The sequence below is a fragment of the Panthera leo genome, chromosome B2 (genome assembly GCF_018350215.1).
Source record: "Panthera leo isolate Ple1 chromosome B2, P.leo_Ple1_pat1.1, whole genome shotgun sequence".
NCBI classification, from domain to species: Eukaryota; Metazoa; Chordata; class Mammalia; order Carnivora; family Felidae; genus Panthera; species Panthera leo.
In genome coordinates, this window is record NC_056683.1 from 141,710,024 (window position 1) to 141,720,282 (window position 10,259).

Consider the following 10,259-nt stretch of genomic DNA (forward strand, 5'->3'; position numbering starts at 1 on the left):
CCTCTGTTGGCCTATTCATTAGCTAATTCTTTGTGATTAACACTTCTATGTTTTGTCATCATTTCGTTGCTTTTTTTTTTTCTGTGTTCCAGGAATGCTTTTCAAATTTGTCACTAAACGTGATTTTAATGAAAAGCTGTTTCTTACTTCTTCCAACTTGGACTTTATCTTGGTTGCTGTGTTTTTGGTTACTTTGCTCTCTTTAATCTTGTCACAGCCTGTTTTTGTTTAATGAAGACAAGGTCCACTGGTATCTTCTTTATTTTTAATTGAAGTTATCTTTTTTTTTTTTTTTTTTTTTTTTACCAGCAATACACAGTCATCTCAGGTAGATTGGAAAGGGAGGCAAAAAAAGAAAATATAATCCATCCATAATCCCACCACTCAGGAGTAGCCCTAATTAAAATTTGATGATGCTCTTCAGACCTTTTCTAAAAATATAGGAACAGTCCCCACTCCCCTGTCCCAGTGAGATCACACTGCTTTGACACTTGCTTTTTTGCTTTCATGATATTTTGTTTATTAAAAATATGAAGTAGCATTTCTATTTCAGAGGAAAGTTTTTCTTCTGAGTTCTTGAACACATTAGAATTACATGGGACCAATCGCTTCTCAGCCTTTTGGCTAAGATCAAGTGTAGAATTACATGGGAGCATGATGAAAACTGATGCCTGTCCTCAGCCCCCAGTATTCAGATATAATTGTTCTATGATGGGAACCAAAAATCAACATTTGTTAAAGGCTTTCCTGATGTTTCTAATGCACAGCCAGCGCTGAGAACCCCTGGCCTTGTATGTGCAGTAGAGACTTTGAGTAGGTTTTGTTTGGGGGTCTTACTTGATTTTCAGGAAGCTAATCTGTCAGCATACCTGTTCCCTTACACTGCCAAGGAGATGGCTGAGCCTATCCAGCAAGGAAGCAGCTTTCATTAAAATCCACTAACTAGATAACCGATTCCCCAAATAGTTGCAGAATCTTACTACTGACAGAAGTTAGCTACGTTTAGATCCTTCAGTTGGATGGAGGAAAGTAATGGCAGCACTCTTAATAAGTTCACCGTAGGATGTTTTAGTCTTTTGTTTATTTGGTATTTACCATGTGGCAGAATTTGTTTAATGTTTATTTATTTTTGAGACAGACCGAGCGGGGAAGGGGAAGAGAGAGAAGGAAACCCAGAATCCGAGGCAGGCTCCAGGCTCTGAGCTGTCAGCACAGATCCCCACACGGGGCCCAAACTCACAAACCGCAAGATCGTGACCCGAGCAGAAGTCGGACACTCAACCGACTGAGCCACCCAGGCGCCCCAGAATTTTTTTTAATGAAGCAAATTATTAAGCTATGTCAATAGATCAGTTCTCAGGCAGGGTCTTTCTGAGGGGATGTCTAAAATTCAGTGCTAACTTGTTTACGTAATGGTAATAGTCACTGCTCTATCTCCCTAAAACTCTCAGAAACATCTGTACCTACACAAGGTCTTTGGACATTGTGATTTTGTTAAGTCAAGAGAAATTTAGTTTCTTAGAAAAACAGCAAAGGCAGGACCATGAGAGAAACGTAAACAAAATTCATTTAGTGTTATGGAGAATTCACAAGAGATTTGGATGAACTTCACATAGGACATGGAATGGAGTCTTTTGTCAATCTTATAAAACACATTAAACCAGGGCACCTGGATGGCTAAGTCGGTTAAGTGTCCGGCTTTGGCTCAGGTCATGTCTCACTCATGGTATATGAATTCGAGCCCTGCATCAGGCTCTTTGCTGTCAGCTCGGAGCCCACTTTGGATTCTCTGTCCCCCTGTTTTTGCCCTTCCTCCACTGGTTCTCAAATAAATTTGGGGGTAAATTCCTAATAATGTATTTAATATATAATAGATATATAATAATAATAAGTACTGAACAACTTGAAAGTTTCCTCACCAGCATACAAACTTACCTCTTTCAGTTCTTTTTTTTTCTTAATGTTTATTTATTTATTTTGAAGGGGGGGGAGCAGGGGAGGGGCAGAGAGAGGAGGGAAGGAGAGAATCCCAAGCAGGCTACCTGCTATTAGCGCAGAGCCGGACCCAGGACCCAATCTCACACACCATGAGATCATGACCTGAGCTGAAATCAAGGGTCAGACACTTAACCGACCGAGCCACCCAGGCACCCCATCTCTTTCAGTTCTAATTAACTGAAACACACATCAGTTAGATTAAGCAAAAAAAAGGAAGAATTTATTATTAAGTGTGTGATTTTAAAAAAACAAAAACAAAAACCCAAGGACAAGGAGCTGCTGAGCTTCATGTACAAGCTAAGACCAAAGACCTGGCCTCTCTCCAACACACCCTCCTTCCTTCCAGCCGAGGATCACCTTTCTCTACTTCTCACTCTTAAATTCAAAAGAGAACATGGTGGCCCATATCTGTCCGTTCAAGATTCCTGCCAGATTGATGCTAAGATCTCTTGGTCCCTTGCCCGATTTTCCAGGAAGGGCCCATTGGCCCAACCAGCTGTGGCCAGGAAAACTGTTGCATTGTAGAAACATAACAGGGGTGCCTGGGTGGCTCAGTCGGTTGGGAGTCCCAACTTCAGCTCAGGTCATGAGCCTGTGGTTCATGGGTTCGAGCCCCGCGTTGGGCTCTGTGCTGACAGCTCAGAGCCTGGAGTCTGCTTTGTGGATTCTGTCTCCCTCTCTCTCTGCCCCTGCCCAGCTCACACTCTGTCTCTGTCTCTCTCTCAAAAATAAATAAAACATTAAAAAAAAAAAAAAAAAAGGAACATAACAGGTAGCCACCTAGATGGATGTGGACAGCCCAGAGAGGAGGTGGTCACCACAACCAGCTGATTGACAATCATGGGCTTTGAAAAGTATTATCTTCACCAAATTGTCTATATAAAAACATTAAGTACAATAAATCCAATTAATATCCACGCCTTTTTCATTCATTCAGTTATTTATTGCACACCTACTAACTGCCAGATACTGTATAAGAAGCTCAGGTTATGTAGACTAAGACAGATTTAGTCCTCATTTAGCAACATGGAGGGCAGCTTTCAGTTATCGCCTGTGCCTGGGACAAAAATGCAAACACTCAAAATTCAAGTTTTGGGTTTTTTTTTTAATTTTTTAATGTTTATTTATTATTGAGAGACAGAGAGGCACAAAGCGTGAGCAGGGGAGGGGTAGAGAGAGGGGGAGACATAGAATCTGAGGCAGGCTCCAGGCTCTGAGCTGTCAGCACAGAGCCCAACGCTGGGCTCGAACTCACAAACTGTGAGATCATGACCTGAGCTGAAGTCGGTTGCTTAACCAACTGAGCCACCTAGGTGCCCCTCAAAACTCAAGCTTTTGAGAAAAATTGATGTTCTGAGATGGATGTGCTATGTTTATCCCGTGACATCAAGTATTCTCTAGCACCTGACAGGGTACTTCCCAGGAGGGCACATACCCTAATTTCAGAGGCATGGAGTCACGTTATGTAGATAAAAATAAAATGAAGGCCATCCTGTTGCTCTCCTTCCCTGCAGGTGTTCCTTGGGAACATTCACTTACTTTGTTCTCATCCTATCCTGATCAGGCAACCCTCTGAATCAGAGATTCGGTCACCAAAAGACAGTGGTCATTGTCATTGTCGTGGTTGTTAGTGGTTGTCCTCTTGTTTGGCTCTATTCTAAGACCAGAGAAGACGTGCTTAGTCACTGTGGGTACATAATGTAAAAGCATAATCTTAAGTTTTGAAGATTTGTGTCTGTAAATAAATTTGTAATTAATTTCTGGAGTCAGTAGGAGGTACAGACTCAAATCCTTTTTGAATGAAAAATTATGCCAAAGTAAGAAGTATCATTCCAGGGGCACCCGGGTGGCTCAGTCAGTTAAGCGTCTGACTTCGGCTCAGGTCATGATCTCACAGTTTGGGAGCTCGAGCCCCACGTCAGGCTCTGCACTGACAGCTGGGAGCCTGGAGCCTGCTTCTGATTCTGTGTCTCCCTCTCGCTCTCTGCCACTCCTCAGCTTGTGCTCTCTCTCTCTCTCAAAAATAAACAAACATTTTTTAAAAACTATCATTCCGTTATCATACCTTGTCTTATTCCACGATCATAGCTGACATTATTCACCCTTCCTTTTGTGACTGAGAAGCCCATGGATTACTCTGGCAAGGAGCATTTGCTGGCACCAGCATCTGTGGTAGTGTCCCAGTAGAGAAAGTGCTTCAATTTCGTTAAAATGTCAAATGTTGGGGAGCCTGTGTGGCTCAGTCGGTTAAGCGTCTGACTCTTGACTTCAACTTGGGTCACGATCTTGCAGTTGATGGGATTGAGCCCCACATCGGGCTCTGTGCTGGCAGTGTGGAGCCTGCTTGGGATTCTGTCTCCCTCTCTGCCCGTCCCCTGCTTGCTCTCTTTCTCTCAAATAAAAAATAAGCTTAAAAAAATGTCAAATGTTAAGTGGTATGTAATCCATTAATATAAAAAATAATGAAATCTTCACTTTCCTCCTTCAAAAGTCTCATTTCCCTCCGGTGTCGGATGGGTTAAATCTAAAGAAAAGTACAAGTTCCCAATTTTTGATTACCAGAGTGCTTAACATTTCATTGAAAGAATACTTGAATTTGAATGAATGTATGTATCTATGCAAAGAAAACTGTGGAATTATAAACAACAAAACCAAAACTCCACCTGGATGAGAGTACAGATGATTGTCTATCTGTTTTTCCTACAATTAACATATGTGACTAGTAGGGAAATAAAAATGAAAGAAAAGTTTTTAATGAGGCAAAGACTACGACCATGGGGATCGGTTACGAATATCATAATTTGTCTTCCAATGTTTAAATGCAACAAAATTGCAGTTTCCCTTTCAAAGAATTTATTATTAATTTCCTCTTCATCCTTATGAGTTATTTGATTCTCATGTTTCTGAAACTGGTTTATGACATATATACACCCCTCCCCCACCAAAGCTAAATCCAAACTAGTTTTGTATTACAGTCTGTGCACAAATATGCCAATTGACCTATCAGTTGCTTATTTGTTTGCTGTACAGTTAAGAAAATATATATATATGGAATTCTCTTGCATGCTTGTTCCTGGCAAGAGTCTCATAAGCATTAAATCTTAAAGTCACAAATATTGTAATATCCAAGTGTAATCCCAAGTACTTGGCAAAGTTAAGTGTTCTTAAGAAAGAACAAATAGTAAAAAAAGAAAGAACAAATATTCATACAACACAATTTAGAACTTCATATTTAATCTAACATTTTATGAGAGGTAAAATTGTATGAGCAGTACTCTTCCTCTCTGCTAAATTGATATTTTGATTTATATGTTCGTGTTGGAAATTCTAAAATGAAAATAAAAGCCTGGCAGAAGACAGAAAGGAACAAAATTCAATGATAATTAAGCAAGGCCAGCCAAAAATATTAACACAGCAAGATAAACAGACTTGGGATTCTAATTCTGATAAAATTAATAGGTCACATTTTCTAAATTGCATCCTTAGGATTAATGCAGAGGGGTAGTACGAGGAAGGAATAATGTGGGGAAATATGTAGATCTTAATGACTTTTGTTTTCTTAAAGCCTGAATGAGGTCCAACAAGGTACTTAGTAAAGCTCATTAGAGAAGCAGGGCACCTGGGTGGCTTGGTTGAGCATCCGACTTCAGCTCAGGTCCTGATCTCACAGTTCATGAGTTCGAGCCCCACGTCAGGCTCTGTGCTGACAGCTCGGAACCTGCTTCGGATTTTGTGTCTCCCTCTCTCTCTCTCTGCTCCTCCCCCGCTCATGCTCTATCTCTCTCTCAAAAATAAACATTAAAAAAAAATAGAAGTTTATTCTGTTTGGTGACTCCATCCCGCCATCCCATTATTCACTCACGTGACATTTATACTTGGGAAGAAAAAAGGCAATTTTTGACACATTAGCTCTTCAAGCTTTTTAATACTAGTTCTAACAGCTGATCTTGAGATCCACACATGGTCAGGTGGCAAAACCTTATAGAAGGGCTTCCAAATTCCAAATGCACAAGAAGTCAGCGAGTTGAGCTTATTTTAAAATAATGACACCCCAGGGACAGGAAATGCTCGGTCTTTTCCCGTCTTGCAGTCTCCAGGCAAGCCACCCTTCGGAATCCCCACACTCCCGGAGCCCCCGGACTCCGTGACCTCAACCTGATTAACAAAATGCTTCCTCTCCTTCCCCTTACACCTTCTCTCCTTATGAAGCTAGAGCCTCAGATTAACCACAGCAGTGGCCCCTTCTTCCCCCAGAAAGCCAGATTTGGGTAGCTGCTAAGCTAGTGTTTTCGGATGTCCTGACAAGGGTCAACAATGCACACGGAGAAGCAGAGACCCCCACTGGAGGAAGTACGCTGAGATCCCCCAGTTTGTGTCAGCCTCCGCCTTGGGGCGCTGGAAGGCCCTAGAGCCCTCATCAAACGAGGGTGGCACACAGACCAGCAGTGTTGACCTCACCTTGGAGCCCACTCCAAACTTAATCAAAAGCTCATCTTGGCGAGTTTCCCAGATGATTCTTTTGCACATTCATGTTGGAGAAGAACTGCCAGGGAGCCAGTCTGGGTCAAGGGAGAGGATTTGAAAATTGACTTGGGGGGGCCACACGAACAGTAGATTAGGGGGCCAATGACGGTCTTCCCAGCACGCGTCATGTGGCTGTGAATCAACCTACTGGCTCTCATGCATGTGACTTGAAACTCCCTTCTGCCGCCACCCCAAACTGGGAAGGAACGTAGGGATTAAAGACGAGTGATATGGGTATGGTGTTACTGTGAAGAAACTTTATAATGTCATCCGGTCCACAGAGCAGCAAAGACACCTTAGCAAAATAATGCCAGGCTCGTTACTTCACAAGAAAGAGGGTCAAAGTTATGTTAGCAAAAGAAGTTCTGAGGTGCCTCACTTTACAGATGGGAAGCAGGGAACTGCCCTGTCCAGTGCGTTTGTGTGGCCTGGCAGAAGGTGGCAGGTACCTGGCTTTGCTACTGGTCAGTGCCTTTGGATGAAAAAACAGGTGCCCCTTCTTCCCTAAGACTTCACAACTGTAAGCAGTGACCTGGAAACCCGCAGTGCAGAAGAGTAATGATGACACGTAACAGGACAGCGAGGTGACTGACTTGTGCCGACAAGATCATTCAAGTCCTCTCCAGCCGTGCCAGACGAGCAAACAGCTTCCTTTGCTAATTGTATACAAATTCTATGACAGAACGTACCCTGACACTGCATCTAGAGTCATTAGATGTCCATTTCTTACTTGCACATGTTAATTTTCCCCTTTTAAAAGCAATATATCATAAACAAGAATAAGAAAATAAAAATATTTTCCACAACCTCACCACCCTAATCCAGCCAAAGTTAGCATTTTGATGTACTTCCTGCAAATCTTCTCAGGTGTGGTCTACAGCTCTGGGGACATCCCTTGGCCCAGTGAAATATCCCAGGCCACACATTTAGGGAAGATGGACCACATTCTAGAAACTAGTGTCCAAACTGGCCTTCAAACACCCTGCACCTTGACGTGGAATCCGCCCAACTATTTCCCACGCTTTCTCTGCGTCGTGTCTTCTCATTGCCCGTGCTCTTTTAATTGATATTTAACTCAATGACTTAGGCTCCTGTCCCAACTTGTAACACCCCTGCCCCTCACCCCACTTCCTGGTTGCCAAACTGCTTCCTCCCCCAAGTCCATCATCAGGCCGCTGACCTGAAGAGAGTTCCTTCGCGGCTTAGTCTCAAACCCATCTCACCAGATGGTATAGTCCAGAACAGTTTCCTCTCTGCCTTTAACTGGAGGGTGGCATTTGGGTCCTTTGTCCATTATGCACGTATCACGTCATTTGACTGCTGTCTGCCTTCACCCTGTGCTTTAAGTCATCTCAACTTCAAGGCCTCAGAAGACCATGTTCACAGCAAGTGCCTGAACTCTCCTTTCTGTTTTCACCCATTCTGCCTTCTTTGCAGCCACTGACTCCACCCTCCCTCCACCCCCGCTTTATTTTTAAAGATTTTATTTTTAAGTAATCTCTATACCCAACGTAAGACTCAAGCTTACAACCCTGAGATCAAGAGTCACATGCTCTACCAACTGAGACAGCCAGGCGCCCCACTGATCTCCCTTTGTAAGGTTGCACTGTGACTTTTTAATTTTTTTTTTTAATGTTTATTTATTTTTGAGACAGAGACAGACAGAGCATGAATGGGGGAGGGTCAGAGAGAGGGAGACACAGAATCTGAAACAGGCTCCAGGCTCTGAGCTGTCAGCACAGAGCCCGACGCAGGGCTCGAACTCACGGACCACGAGATCATGACCTGAGCCAAAGTCGGCCGCTTAACCGACTGAGCCACCCAGGCGCCCCAGCACTGCGACTTTTTAAACTAAGCAACTGTACCTGCTGGCTTCTGACCACCAGGTCCCCTTAAAGGATATTGGTTTACACTCTAGTTAAGTTGCTGGCTCTGCCTGTCCCAGACAATTCCAGCAGCGGACCTGGTCTTAGCTAGGGCCCAGGGCAACCCTTGGAGGACCATTGGAACTGGAGTATGCATGCAAATGTGTCTCCAGTGGTGTTATAAACTAATCTTCATGCCCACTATTTCCTTTAAAAATCGTGGATTTGGGAGAACTGGGGGCGGGACTCAGTCGGTAAAGCATCTGACTTTTAATTTCGGCTCAGGTCATGATCTCACGATTAGTGGGATCGAGCCCCGCATTGGACTCTGTGCTGACAGCTCGAGCCTGCTTGGGGTTCTGTCTCTCCCTCTCTCTCTGCCCCTCCCCACCTCACACTGCAGGTGCGCTTTCTCTCTAAATAAATAAATAAATAAATTTAAAAAATCATAGATTTTAATGACTGCAGTGTATCTTCATATCTCATTATTTACTTAGCGATTTCTAGCCATTCCCTGCTGGAATGCAAGTGGGCTCCAGGATTTTGAGTGTCCAAATAATACAACGATGAATAGATTGTACAAAAATTTAAGACCATTTCCTTAAGGAAGATTCTTAGATGTAGAGTCACTGGGTTTAAATATTTATAGTTTATGATATGTCTCGATACGTTTCTAAAATTGCTTTCCATTTATTAAAAGAAAAAAATGCTTTCCCCAGTGATGGTTCTGCCTGAACGTGACACCAGCAGTGTCTAAGCCCTACTAGTTTCACAACACACTGGTCGGAGTGTCTTCATTTCATCGTTCAACAAACAGGCACTGTTTTAGGTACTGATTAGGGCTTTAGGAGATAGAAATAAAGTCCTTGCTGCCACAGAGCTTGGACTCCAGTGCAGGAGAGGGACAATGACAACACAATAAATACCAAAAATGTACAACATGCTGTATGAGAGAGACGGGGACATCTAATTCTGCCTGAAACTTCACCAAGGAGTGACACTCAGAAGCTTAAAAAATGAGTAGCTTGTCAGGCAACAGGACAGGAGAGGGATTTCAAGCATAAAGAACAACATGGGGAAAGAATTAGGTGTGCAAATGTGCGTCATGCTCAAAGAGTGGTAAGCTATTTAGTAAGACTAGGGGACATGCAGGGTGTGCTTGGGAGAGGAAATACCGTAGGACCTTGTGTTTTTATGATAGAATGTCTGAATTTCATCCAGGAGGCAATGGAAGCCACAGAAATATTTAAGTGAGATAATTTCATGATTTGCCTTTATTTGTGCTGATATAGATTTGTTTCTGGTATCCGTTAAAGAGTCAAAGGGGCCATTGTTAGGAGTCTGGAAAATGAACTGGAGTGATGTGGACTGGAGGCAGAGAATGGGGTTAAGAAGTTGTCTCAACAGGAGCTCCTAGGTGGGTCAGCCAGTTAAGTGTCCAACTCTTGATTTCAGCTTAGGTCACGATCTCACGGTTCATGGGATCAAGTCCTGCATTGGGCTCTGCACTGTCAGTGTAGAGCCTGCTTGGGGTTGATTCTTTGTCTCCCTCTATCCCTGCCCCTCCCCCTCCCCGTGCTCATGCTCTCTAAATAAATAAATAAATAATAAATAAACAAAAAAAAATCCATTAAAACTGTCTGGACTTTTACCTTGTGGTGTGTCTGTCCAAAGGCTGGGGACAAAACAATAGAGCAGAAAGAAAACCCTCTAGTATATTTCTGGCCTTACCAAGTACACTATAGTAGCCTTTGGAAAACTGAGGCTAGGGCAGCAGAGTGGAAAGAGACCTTCCAAGAACAGAAAGCTAGGAATAGGACTTGAGAAAAAAAGAGAACTGTCTAGTAGCCCCCAACCAGGCTATCATTTAAC